This window comes from Talpa europaea (genome assembly GCF_964194135.1).
Source record: "Talpa europaea genome assembly, chromosome: X".
Taxonomy (NCBI): domain Eukaryota; kingdom Metazoa; phylum Chordata; class Mammalia; order Eulipotyphla; family Talpidae; genus Talpa; species Talpa europaea.
Window position 1 is genome coordinate 34,939,293 of NC_140081.1, and position 14,843 is coordinate 34,954,135.

The 14,843-nt window shown below is 38.7% G+C and overlaps 1 pseudogene across 1 annotated transcript; it reads right to left on the reverse strand.

The window, feature by feature from the left end:
- Positions 1–10,887: 10,887 nt before the first annotated feature.
- On the reverse strand, positions 10,888–11,605 carry LOC311187347 (cyclin-dependent kinase 4-like; annotated as a pseudogene). The gene has a single exon. The product of its transcript is annotated as a cyclin-dependent kinase 4-like (transcript).
- Between the last annotated feature and the right edge of the window lie 3,238 nt (positions 11,606–14,843).

Sequence of the window (14,843 nt, forward strand, 5' to 3'; positions counted from 1 at the left end):
CCTTGCTCATAATGACCATGTCCCTGTTCCTGGGCTTCAGTAATGATCTGTTTACCACCTTTACCCTTTCTGCAGTCTTTGACAATGGTAAATGCTATCATAATGCCAAATGCCTCCAAGTTCACACATCTGTAGGTCTGTGTTACCACACCACACCCACTCTCAAAGCCCAAAATATCCTCTATCATATTCCTTTGTTCCCACCCCATCCTCCTCCTCTAGTAGCCTCAATTCTGCAGTCAATCTCTGGGGCTTGTTTAGTTTTAGTTTTGTCTGTTCCTTTGCTTCCTTATATTCCATATATGAGTGAAATCATATGGTATCTGTGTATGTCCCTCTGACATTTCACTTAACATAATAACCATCCATGATTCAAGTGGCAAGATCTCATCTTTTCATCTAGCTGAGAATTATCCACATCTTGACCCATTCATCTGTCGTTGGGCACATACCTTGTTTCCATAACTGGGCTATTATAAATACTGTTGTAATGAACAAGATTACATAATGGATATCCCTATCTTGTACCTGATATTAGACAAAAAGTTCTCACTTTTTTATCATTGAGTAAGATATTAACTGTGGGTCTGGTATAGATAGCCCTTATTATGTTGAAGTGTATTCCTTCTAGCCCACATTTTATAGAACATTGAATCATACATGTATGTTGAATGTCGTCAGATGTCTTCTCTGCATCTATTGATACAATCATGTGATTTTTATCTTTCCTTTTGTTGATGTGGTGAATGACATTGATCAAATCATAGATGTTGAACCATCATTGCATCCCTGGAATAAATATCCCACTTGGTAATGATGTATGACCCTTTCAATGTGTTGTTAAATTTATTTTGTTAAATTTGGTTGAGAATTTGTGCATTTTTGTTCAATATAATTTTGAGCTATAGTTTTCTTTTTCTTTTTCCTGCCTTTAGTATCAGAGTAATGTAGGTCCCATAATATATGTATGGAAGCATTCCCCCTTCCTCAATTTTTGAAAGTGTTTCAGAAAGATAGATATTCTTTTATCTTTGAATATTTAATACAATTCACTAGTGAAAACTTCTTGTTCTGGATTTTGGTTTTCCTTGGAGAATTTTGATTACTGTTTGAACTTACTTGCTTATAATTGGTTCATTCAGGTTTTCTATTTCATTCTGACTCAGTCTGTCTGTTTCTTTCAGGTTATCCAATTTGTTAGCATTGTAAAGTTCATCGTATTCTATTGTGATCCTCTATATTTCTGAACTGTCATAGTTTTCTTTAATTTCTGATTCTATTTATTAGAATTTTCTTTCTTTTTTTTCTCTCTGTGAGCTTAGATAGAGGATCTATTTTGTTTATTTTTTTCAAATATCATGTTTTTTTGTTTTATTGCTCTTTTGAACATATTAATTTCTATTTCATTTATTTCTGCTTCAATTTTTATTACTTCCTACTTTCTAGGTGTAAGTAATTGTTTGCAATCATTTGAGATTTGTTGAGATCTTGTTATCTCTCTTGTTTCTTGTTAAGGGCCTTTTGTAATATATTCTCCTCTTCATAATGCTTTTGCTATATCCCATAGACTCTGGTGAATTGTGTCTGCATTTTTATTTGTCTCCAGGTATTTTTAATTTCTCCTTTGATTTCATCATTAACTCAACAGCCATTCAGTAGTATGTTGTTCAATATCAGCATATGAGGTTTTCCTGTTTTCTATTTTAGTTTAATTGCTAGGTTGGTCAGAGAAGATACTTAATATTGGCCTCCCTGGTGGTGCAAGTGGTTAAGATGCAACCTATGAAGTTGTCCACAACCTCTGCAGCACGAGTTGGATCTCCATCTGGCCAAGGAGCAACCCACATGGTGCAGCACACCTCTCCTGACTCACCCGTTGCTCCCCTCAGCAGTGTACTTTGGTCAGTCTGCCTGTTCTGTTCCCCACTCTGTCTCTGGCAAATCCTCTCACCCCTGCGCCTCTGGCCTGTACCCCAGTTCTTGCATGCATAAATAAATAAATCTTTAAAAAATAAGATACTTAATATAATTTCAATCTTCATGAATTTATTGACACTTCTTTTGTGACCCAAGGTGTGGTCCTTGAGACTGTCTCATGTGCATTTGGAAAGAATGTGTCCCTCTCTTTTTGCACTATAAATGTCTATTAATCCAATGTAGTCAAATTCCTTCTTTAAGGCAATCATTGATTTTCTGCCTTGCTGATCTGTCCACTGATGCAAGTGGGATGTTTAAGTCCCTGACCACTATTATCTTTCTGTTGCTATCTCTATTCAGATCTGTTATCAGCTGCCTTACATATTTCAGAGCACCTTCATTTGGTGCACACATGTTTATGAGTGTTATGTCTTCCTGATACATTGATTATTAATCATTATACAGTGTCTATCCCTGTCTTTTGGTGTCTTTTTCACCTGAAAGTCTATTTTATATGATATTACTGTGGCTGTCCCTGACCTTTTATGGGCCCCATTTGCTTGTAGGATTGTCTTCCAATCATTTACTTTGAACATATGTTTATCTTTGGAACTCAGATAAATCTCCTGGAGAGGCAAAAAGTTGGGTGCTGGGTTTTTTTCTATGCAATCAGTCACTCTGTGACTTTTGATCGGTGATTTCAGTCCATTTACCTCAAAATCAAGTTAGAGTGATTATTAACAGATGAGGACTTGCTACTGCCATTTTGTCTTTATTTTTCTGGTTCTGTCTTTTCCTTGCTCAATTTTTTGGGGGGAGGGCAGTCTTTCTTCAATTTAGATAGAAAAGTGAGGGAAAGGATAAACAGACGGGACTGCATCAAATTAAAGAGCTTCTGCACAGCAAAAGAGACAGTAAACAAAACAAAGAGACACCCCACTCATTGGGAGAAAAATTTGCACACAATACTAACAATAATGGACTGAGCACAAAGATCTACAAAGAGCTGATGAAACACAACAAAAACAAAGTAAACAACCCCGTCATAAAATGGGCAGAAGAGCTAAAAAGACACCTCTCCAAAGAGGAAATGCAAATGGCCAGCAAGCATATGAAAAAATGTTCACCATCACTCAAAATCAAGGAAATGTAAATCAAAACCACAATGAGATACCATCTTACGCCAGTGAGAATGGAACATATTAAAAAAATAGCAACAACAAATGTTGGCGAGGATGTGGAAGAAAAGGAAATCTCCTACACTGCTGGTAGGAATATAAACTGGTGCAACCACTATGGAGAGCTACGTGGAGGTACCACAAACTGCTAAAAATGGAGCTTCCATATGATCCACCAATTTTATGCCTAGGTATCTACCCAAAGAACACAAAAACATTAACTCACTCCTATGTTTATTGCAGTACTATTTACAATAGGTAAGATAGGAAAAAAACCCAATTTCCCCAAAACAGGTTAAGATCAAGAATATGTGGTTTATATACATAATGGAATATTACTCAGCAATCGAAAAAAGATAAACTCATGCCATTCTCAGCAATATGGATGGAGCTGGAAGGGATCATGCTCAGTGAAATAAGCCAGAAAGAAAAAGAAAAACACCAGATGGTTTCACTTACAGGAGGAATGTAGAGGATCCAAATAAGGGATCAGAAAAAAAGTTATTATAATAAAGTGAAAATCAAAACCAGCAAGCAGCTATAAACCAGAGACATTCTGAAGCAGGGGAGAAGGGAGTAGGATCAAAACAGGGGTGGGAAGAGCACAAGGGAATATGGTGATGGTACATGGGTAAATTGGTGGTAGAAATTTCACAGGGAGCAATCCAAGCCCAGAGGGGGAGCGGGCACCCATAGCCAGGGCAGACTGGATGCACAGGAGAGTGTGTCTCTGACTTGCCATTTTAGAACAGGGACCTTTCTTCAATAAATACTGTTTGAAACCAGCAGAAGGCTCCCAGTGGAGCCAGAGGTAAGCTAGGAAGTTCGCCCAACCCAGGCCCCTTCTGGCCAACAGTCCCAGCCCAGAGGGGGAGCGGGCAACCATGGCCTGCGCAGACCAGGAGCACAAGAGATTGCCTCTCCACATTGCCATTTTAGAACAGAGACCTTTATTCAAACAACTGCTTGAAACCAGCAGAAGGCTCCCTGTTGAGCCAGAGGTGAGCTGGAAAGATCCCCCACACCAGGCCCCATATAGCCAGCAGTCCTAACCCAAAGTGGGAGCAGGAATGCAAGGCCAGGGCAGCCTGCGCACGCAGTAAAGTACATTTCTGACTCGCCATTTTCAAAAAGGGATCTTAATTCAATAAAAACTGCTTGAAACAGGAAGAAGTTTCCCTGCACAGTGAGAGGAGAGCTGAAGGCACCCACAAGCCTGGTCCTGCCTGGCAAGAGGTCAGACCCCAGAGGAGGATCCAGCAATTTGGAACCCAGAGTGCAATCCAGCTGCCCCACCTCCAGGGAAGTCTGCTGGACTTCAACACACACTTCTGGAATTAAACACAGAAGGAGGAGATATTCTGTGACAGCGACCATTAAAATACTCAAAGTACCACTGCCTCAATAGAATTCTGGCATAACAGTATTTGACTCCTTTGGGCCACCAGTTTCCAAAACCCCAGAAAGAGCACACCAAAAAGATGCTCACCAATACCAGCGACACAGTGTCCCATCACATAGGGCAAATTTGAAAACAGGCAGCAGGGAGAAGAAAAACTACATGCAACTGAGCAACTCCTCAGGAAAAAACACACCACACCAGCTTGCAACAACAGTGACTTGGAAGAACTTCTGAGCCTTCCAGAAAAAGAATTTAAAATTGCTGAGATGAAAAAACTGACGGGAAGTCATTAAGAAAAACAACGCTCAGAAAAACGAAATTGAGTCCCTAAAGAGGGAAATAAAGGAAATGCAGGAGATCAAATGATTAACAGAAGAACTAAAGAATGCTGGGAAAAGCAGTGAAAACAGAATAGAGGAAATGGAAAAATGAATAAGCACTCTCGAAGACACAGATAAAAAGAACCAAAACAGAAAAGGAAACAGAAGTACTAATGAAAAAGACTGACGAAAGACTTTGGGAACTATCTGACTCCATGAGGAAAGGAAATACAAGAGTTATAGGAATCCCAGAAGGAGAGGAGAGAGACATAGGAACAAAGAAAATATTCAAGGAAATAATTGAAGAGAACTTCCCAAACATGAAGAAGGAGCTGAAAATAGACATACAAGAAGCAAGAAGAACACCAAACTTCCATGATGAAAGGAAAAATACAGCAAGACACATAATAGTAAAGCTCCCAAGAATCCAAGACAAGGAAAAAATAATGAAGCTGACAAGAGGGAAGAAACAGATAACATACAAAGGAAAACCAATCAGACTGACATCAGACTTCTCCAAAGAAATACTATGGGCAAGGAGAGAGTGGAGGGACATAGTCAACAGACTCCAAGACAACAAATGCCAACCAAGAATACTCTATCCTGCAAAGCTTTCCTTCCTCTGTGAAAAAAGAATAAGGAACTTTCCAGACAAACAGTAACTCTGGAATTTCATTATGACTAAACTACCACTCCAAAAAATACTAAAAGAAGTCCTAAAGCCAGAACATCAGAGGGACGAATAACAATAGAAGAAGGCCAAAAAAAAGTTATTAAAAGAATAAATAAATAAAATCAAAGGAAAGAAACACAATGGCTAATACAGATGCTAACATATCAATATTAATTCTAAATGTAAATGAACTAAACTCTTCAATAAAAAGACACAGAGTTGAAGGCTGGATGATAAAAAAAAAAAAAAAACCCAAACTTTTGCTGTCTCCAGGAAACACATTTAACTACAAAAGATAAAAATAGACTCAAAGTTAAAGGATGGAAAACAATCCTACAAGCAAATGGACCAGAAAAGAAAGCAGGAACAGCTATACTTATACCAGAAAAAACAGATTTCAAACTCAAAAAGGTGACCCCAACGGTCACTACATTATGATCAAAGGGACAATAATTCAAGAAGAAATAATACTCATTAACATATACTCACCAAATGATGAAGCACCAAAATATATCAGACAACTATTATTATCTCTGAAAACAGACATAAGTGAAAAACATATGTAGTAGGAGACTTCAAAACACCACTATCAACAATGGATAGATCAATGAGACAAAAAATAAGTAAGGACACTAAAGCTCTGCATAAGGATCTAGAGCTCATGGGCTTAGCAGACATCTATTGAACACCAAGCCCAAAAAAATCTGAGTACACATTTTCCGCAGGTACACACAGATCATTCTCCAGGATCAATCACATACTGGGACAGAAGACAAACATTAACAGATAAACCAAGACTGAAATCATACCAACCATCTTCTCTGACCATGAAGGCATCAAACTAGAAATAAAACATAAAAAGAAGGCAAGGAACTCTCCAACCTCATGGAGACTGAAACGCACACTACTGGAAGACCACTGGACTAATGAGGAGATCAAAGAAAAAATCAAAAAATACTTTGAGTTGAATGACAAGGAGGACACCAATTTCCTAAATGTGTGGGATGCAACAAAAGCAAATATATAGCAATAGAGGCTCACATCAAGAAACAAGAAAGAACTCAAAGAAACAACCTAATCTCAAAGCTCAAAGAAGCATGAAAAAAAAAACCAAAAAAAACCAAAACCAGTACAAGAAAAGAAATCATAAAAATCAAAGCAGAAATAAATGAAATTGAATCTAAAAACTATCCAAACGATGAATGAAACCAAAAACTGGTTCTTCAAAAAAATATATAAAATAGACAAACCCCTAACTAGGCTCACAAAGGAAAAATGGGAGAAAGCACAAATAAATAGGATCACAGATGAAAGAGGAGAAATCACAACGGACACAGCAAAAGGAAAAGAATAATCAGAAACTACTATGAACAGTTATATTAAAATAAGTTCAACAATCTAGAAGAGATGGACAAATTCCTACAACTCTACAATCACCCAAAGTTAGATAAAGAAGAAACAGAACACCTAAACAGACCCATTATAAGCAGCGAAATTGAAGTGGTAATCAAAAACCTCCCCAAAAACAAAAGCCCAGGACCTGATGGATTTACAAATGAATTCTGCCAAACATTCACAATCTCTTTCAAAAAATTGAGAAGGAAGGGATAATACCAAACACGTTCTATGAAGCCAACATTACACTAATAACAAAACCAAACCAGGACAACACAAAAAAAGGAAAACTACAGGCCAATCTATCTAATGAACATTGATGCAAAAATTCTCAATAAAATTTTAGCTATCAGAATCCAACAATGTATCCATAAGATAATTCACCACGACCAACTAGGATTTATTCCAGGCACAAAAGGATGGTTCAACATCCGAAAATCAATCAACGTTATCCAACACATCAACAAAAAGAAATATAAAAACCATACGATAATATCAATAGATTCTGAGAAAGCTTTCGACAAAGTACAACACCCATTCATGATGAAAGCCCTTGAAATTCTTGGGATACAAGGAACATACCTCAACATCATAAAGGCCATATATGACAAGCCCATAGCTAGTACCATTCTCAATGTTGAAAAGCTGAAAGCATATCCATTAAGATCTGGAACAAGACAAGGAGGTCCACTCTCACCACTGCTTTTCAACATAATAATGGAAGTCCTAGCAAGAGCAATATGACAAAATAAAGAGAAAGACACACAAGGAATTCAAATAGGAAAAGAAGTTAAACGATCACTATGTTCAGATGATATGATAACATACATAGAGAAGCCCAAAAACTCCACAAAAAAACTAACTCAACCTCACACCATGCACAAAAACCAACTCAAAATGGATTAAAAACTAGACAGAAGACCTGAAACCATAAAAAACATAGAAGGAAATATAGGCAAAACACTACATGACATGAACCTCAAAGACATCTTTACAGACACATCACCCAAAGCAGTGATAGTGAAGGCAAAGATCAACAGCTGGGACTACATCAAATTAAAGAGCTTCTGTACAGCAAAAGAGACAATAACCAAAAGAAAGAGAAACCCCACTGACTGGGAGAAAATTTTTGCACCCAACACTAATGATAAAGGACTGATCACAAAAATCCTCAAAGAGCTGATGAGACTCAACAAAAACAAAGAAATTAATCCAGTCAAAAATTGGGCAGAGGAGCTAAAAAGAAACTTCTCCAAAGAGGAAATGCAAATGGCCAACAGGCATATGAAAAATGTTCAACATCACTTGTAATCAGGGAAATGCAAATCAAAACTACAATGAGATACCATCTCACGCCAGTGAGAATGGCACATATTAAAAAAAAACTTGCAACAACAAATGTTGGTGAGGTTGTGGAGAAAAAGGAACTCTCCTGCACTGCTGTGGGAGCACAAACTGGTCCAACCACTATGGAGAGCTGTGTGGAGATTTCTGGACCTACTAAACATAGAGCTTCCATATGATCCAGCAATTCCACTCCTAGGTATTTACCCAAAGGACACAGAAACAGTAATTTCAAATGGCACCTGCACGCCTATGTTTATAGCAGCACTGTTTACAATAGCTAAGCTTTGGAAACAACCCAAATGCCCAAAAATAGATGACTGGATCAAGAAGATGTGGTACATACACACAATGGAATATTACTCAGCAATCAAAAAAGATAAACACATGCAGTTTGCAGCAACATGGATGGAGCTAGAAGGGATCATGCTCAGCAAAATAAGTCAGAAAGAAAAAGAAAAATACCAGATGGTCTCACTCACAGCAGGAATTTAGAAAACCTAAATAAGAGACCAGGAAAAAGACTAATCAATACAAAGTAAAAATCAAAATCAACAACTATAAAGCAGAGACACACTACGGGGCCAGGGGGGAAGGTGTGGGGAGAGGAAGGACTAGAGTCAAAATAAGTGGGGGGGTGCAGTTGTATGGGGAATATAACCATGATGAAAAATGATGTAAGAATTATATAAAATAAAATATTAAAAAAAGAAATTTCACAGGGACTATAACTGAGATATGAAAGCATATATTGTAAAAAAAAGTGAAGAACGATGGAAAATATATATATAAATAAATAAAACTATTAAAAATTTAAAAAACAAATACAAGTAGCTATCAGTTCAATGCAGATAAATACATAAGATCTTATTTCTGAACCTCATGGTAAGCACAAAGCAAAAACTTACAGTAAAAACACAAAAGATGTGAAAGAGTACGGTAAACACAACTAAAATTAATTAATTAATATTTCTTGCAGGGAGGTTTAGTGTTTGCAAACTCCTTCAGGTTTTGGGGTTTTTTATTATTTTTTTTAATAGCGGCATGTTATTTATTTATTTGTTTGATGGTTTGTTTATACATGCACTGGGTACAGTCAGAAGCGCGGGAGGGTGAGAGAATTCACCAGAGCCAGAGCAGGGAACAGAGCAGGCAGAAGGACCGAAGTACACCGCTGAGGGGAGCAGCGGGCGGCAGGAGAGGTCTGCGCGCCATGTGGGACCCTCCTCTGGTGGCCGGGGAGCAGCCGGGGATCGAACCAGCACCGCAGAGGCCGCGGGCAGCTTCGCAACCCAGCGCTCAACCGCTGCGCCACCGGGGAGGCCCTCCTTCAGGTTTTGTTTGTCAGGGAAGGCTTTTATTTCTCCCTCATATCTGAGAAAGAGTTGCAGAATGTGGTATTCTTTGATGGAAGTTTTTTAAGTATTTTAAATCCATCATTCCATGCTCTCCTTGTTTGCTTAATTTCTTTTTTTATTTAAATTTTATTTTTATATTCCCCGTACAATTACAACCCCTTTATTTTGACCCCAATCCCTCCTTTCCCCACCCCCCACCCCCCCATAGAGTGTCTCTGGTTCATAGTTGTTTGTTGATTTTGATATTTTCTTTCTTATAGTTATAGCTTAGTTTCTTTAAAAAAAATTTTTTAAGCCTGATGGAAGTACTTTTATAAGTTATCTGTTTTTTCTACATAGCCACTTTCAATATTTTTAAGAGCATATATTTGTTTTGTTTTTCCTATATAAAAAAGGACCCCAATATCAAGTTAATTAAGGGGAGAACAAGGGGCATATTCCTTGATGTAAGGAAATAGGGAGGCAGGAGTAGGTTAAGTCCCAAAAGGAAGGATGAGAGAGAAGTGTCATTAAGATAACAAAATATTCTCTAAGAGGTTGGGTCAGAATCTCCTCAGCTCCTCAGCTAAACTGCAGAGATGGCCTCAGTGGGGGTGGAGGGTCTCCACTCAGGTGTTCAAAAGAAAGGAAATGGCAGTTTCTCTTAGTCTCATTGTAGCCATTCCAGTGCTCACTCTGGGTTACCTTCTTTTTTTTTTTTAAAGTGTTTAAGTGATAACTTTCTTAATGTATATAAAATCTTAAAGTTCAAGTTTGCAAGTCCAAGCCATATGTAATAAGTGATGCTGCTCTTAGATTTGGCTTACCTTCTTTTTGTAGGTAGAGTGCTTCAGGGCTCGGAAAGCAGATCCTCAGTTAAGTGGGTTAAAAGTCAGCATCTCCAGCAGTAGCCTCCTCCATCACAGGACCCACAGACTGTACTTGGTGGGGTGTAAAGGGCAGGAACATGGGCATAGTGCAGGTTTTCTGATCCCATGCAGACCGGGTAAAGGAAAATTCAGAGTCCTCAGTGTTTTTTCTGCAGGTCTTTTATTGGGGTTACCAGGTACACGGCAGGCAGGGGTGCTGGGGGCCTGCCAGCCTCCCACCCTCCAGCAGGTCTTCACTCTATGGGCTCTCCGGCCTTCTCTCAGCTTTTGCTTGGCTTCTGCTGCTACCACTGGCGTCCCCAGTCTTAGCGCAGGTGTACCCACTTCATGTGCCTGCCATCAGGCATGCATTCAGGATCACAGGGTTCCTTCATCTATCCTGATAGTGGGAGGGCAGAAAAGCCTGATTTTTTACCTTACCCTACATGGGGTCATCTGGGAGAAAAAGCTCCTTGGGGGAGGGACACATCTCAGAGCCAGTCTTCTGGTGGTAGCCCAATCAAGTCAAATATTTTGACCAACTGGTCAGTTTTAGAGTTTCCACAGAAGAGAGGCATTTGACAAAACATCTCTGCAAAGATACATCAACTTGCCACATGTCCACATGTTTTGCATATGTAGACTGAAGATGAACTTCCAGAGTATAACAATTACTGGTGTAAGTGCCATCTGGTGACTATAGATTCTTGCCAGGACAAGAATCCTACTACTACTTACCGCCAGAATGTTCTGTGGCTTCAGGTCACAGTGAATAATTCAATGGGTATAAAGGAAATCTATACCTCTTAGAAACTGGCACATCAGATCCTTAGTGGTCTCCACTGGCATGCCTGGTGGGGGTGCCTTGTCCAGCTATGTCCTTAGGTCCTGGTCCACATGCTCAAACACCAGGGTCACTTTGGTGTCCTAATCAGTTTGTGCAGTGCCGCAGATGTACATCAGCCAGACAACAGTGGGATGCTCAAAAGCCTCCAATCGCCTCAGTAATATTTTGCTGATGGGAAAGCTCCATCGAGTGCCTTCTCCTCTGGGGACTCTCATGCTTTTGAGAGTCACAAAGTGATCACTGCAAGGATCATGAGCCTTTTACACTGTCCCATAGGCACAAATAACAATATCAGCCACTGGTTCATACTTACAGGTAGCCATTCTTAGATCAGGGGAGAGCCCCATACCAAGAGCTTCAGGGTCAACCTGTTATCAGAACATAGGAGTAGATTCCTGCTGCACCACACACTCCAGCTCTGTCCAGGGCAGTAGGATGCTGTGGGCCCCACCGTAGGCATTCAATATTCATTCTTTGTCTGAGACTTTATTGATAGTTTCACTATTGTGTGTCTTGTTGCAGATCTCATTAAATTTAGATAACTAGGTTTTCTTTCAGCTTCGTGGACTTGTATATTCAGTTCCTCCCACAGTTTTGTGATGTTTTCCTCTATTATTTCTTTAAATAAGCTCTTCATTCCACCCTCTCTCTCTCTTCCACTTATGGGGTCCACATTATCCTTATGCTGCCTTTCCTACTGGAGTCGGGTATTTCTTGAAGCTTTTGTTCCATTTTTCTTCATATATCTCTTTCTTCTTCCATCTGGATTCCTTGTGCTTTATTAGCTTCAAGATCACTGATTCTACCCTCCATTGCTATATTCTGCTTCCCTAACATAAGTTTTTAATCTTATTTATTACACATTTTATGTTTTGAAAATCAGTTATTTTCTTATTAAAGCTTCAATTTCTACTGTGTTAATTTTTTTCTCATATCATTTTTTGTTTTTCTGAATTTCATTGTTTTTCTTTGATTAACATTTCTGAGTTTTCTTGCATCATTTTGACTTAGTTTATTTGCATTTTCTTCCATCTCTTAGATTTTCTTTAGTATGGCAATTTTATTTTTTTTTATTTTTATTTTTTCATTTTTTATTCCCCCATACAACTGCACATGCCCCATTCTGACCCCTCTCCCTCCCCTCCCAGCCCCCACCCCCCAAAAAGTGTCTCTGGTTCATAGTTTTTTGTTGATTTTGATTTTCACTTTCTTATAGTTATTCATTTTCCTGATCCCTTATTTAAATTTTCTAGATTCCTGCTATGAGTGAGACCATCCGGTATTTTTCTTTTTCTTTTTGGCTTATTTCGCTGAGCATGATCCCTTCCAGCGCCATCCATGTTGCTGCAAATTGCATGTGTTTATCTTTTTTGAATGCTGAGTAATATTCCATGGTATATATGTACCACATCTTCTTGATCCAGTCATCGATTTTTGGGCATTTGGGCTGTTTCCAAAGCTTAGCTATTGTAAATAGTGCTGCTATAAACATAGGGGTGCAGTTGTTCTTTGGAACTGATGTTTCTGTGTCCTTTGGGTAAATACCTAGGAGTGGAATTGCTGGATCATATGGAAGCTCTATGTTTAGTAGGTCCAGAAATCTCCACACAGCTCTCCATAGTGGTTGGACAAGTTTGCATTCCCACCAACAGTGCAGGAGAGTTCCTTTTTCTCCACACCCTCGCCAACATTTGTAGTTGCAATTTTTTTTTAATATGTGCCATTCTCATTGTTGTAAGATGGTATCTCATGGTAGTTTTGATTTCCCTGATGACAAGTGATGTTGAACATTTTTTCATGTCTGTTGGCCATTTGCATTTCCTCTTCAGAGAAGTTTCTTTTTAGCTCTTCTGCCCATTTTTTGACTGGATTAATTTCTTTGTTGTTGTTGAGTCTCATCAGCTCTTTGCAGATTTTTGTGATCAGTCCTTTATCATTAGTGTTGGGTGCAAAAATGTTCTCCCAGTTGGTGGGGTTTCTCTTTGTTTTTGTTATTGTCTCTTTTGCTGTGCAGAAGCTCTTTAATTTGATGTAGTCCCAGCTGTTTATATTTGCCTTCACTATCACTGATTTGGGTGATGTGTCTGTAAAGATGTCTTTGATATGCAAATCACGTAGTGTTTCACCTATATTTCCTTCTATGTATTTTATGCTTTCAGGTCTTATGTCTAGTTCTTTAATCCATTTTGAGTTGATTTTTGTGCATGGTGTGAGGTAGTGGTCAAGCTTCATTCTTTTGCATGTAGCAACACAGTTTCCCCAGCACCATTTATTGAACAAACTTTCTTTGCTCCAATGCATAGTCTTTGCTCCTTTGTCAAAGATTAGTTGACCATAAATCTGTGGGTTTATTTCTGGATTTTCTATTCGATTCCAATGGTCTGTATGTCTGTTCTTGTTCCAATACCATGCAGTTTTGATGATTATGGCTTTGTAGTAGAGTTTGAAGTCTGGGAGTGTGATGCCTCCATTCCCTTTTTTTTTTCAGGAGAGCTTTGGCTATTCGGGTTTTTTGTGATTCCATATGACTTTCATCAATAATTGTTCTGTTTCTTTGAAGAATGACATTGAATATTTGATTGGAATAGCATTGAATCTGTATATTGCTTTTGGTAGGAAGGCCATTTTATTTTTTTTAATTTATTTATTTGTTTATTTGTTTGTTAGTTTGTTTATACATGCACTGGGTAGTCAGAAGCAAGGGAGGGTGAGAGAATTCACCAGAGCCAGAGTGGGGAGCAGAGCAGGCAGAAGGACCGAAGTACACTGCTGAGGGGAGCAGCGGGTAGCAGGAGAGGTTTGCGCACCATGTGGGACCCTCCTCCAGTGGCCGGGGAGCAGCCGGGATCGAACCAGCGCCGCAGAGGCTGCGGGGAGCTTCGCAACCCAGTGCTCAACCACTATGCCACCGGGGAGGCCCAGGATGGCCATTTTAATAATGTTTATTCTTCCAATCCATGAGCAGGGGATGTCTTTCCATTTCTTTGTGTCTTCTTCTATTTCTTTTAACAGTGTTTTATAGTTTTCTTTGTATAGGTCCTTTACCTCCTTTGTTAGATTTATTCCCAAATATTTGATTTTTTTTGTTTCAATAATAAAAGGGATGTTTTTTTTAATTTCTTCTTCTTCAGATTTATTGTTTGTGTATAGGAAGGGTACTGACTTTTGCATGTTGATTTTGTATCCTGCCACTTTACTGAACTGATAGATTAGTTGAATTAGTTTTTCTGTGGAGTTTTTAGGGTTCTCTATGTATATTATCATATCATCTGCAAATAGTGATAGTTTGACTTCTTCTTTTCCTATTTGGATTCCTTGGATGTCTTTCTCTTTTCTCATTGCTCTGGCTAGGACATCCAGTATTATATTGAAAAGCAGTGGTGAGAGTGGACATCCTTGTCTTGTTCCAGATCTTAATGGAATTGCTTTCAGTTTTTCACCATTGAGAATGAAACTGGCTGTTGGCTTGTCATAGATGGCCTTTATGATGTTGATATATGTTCCTTGTATCCCAAGAATTTCAAGGGCTTTTATCATAAATGGGTGTTGCACTTTGTCAAA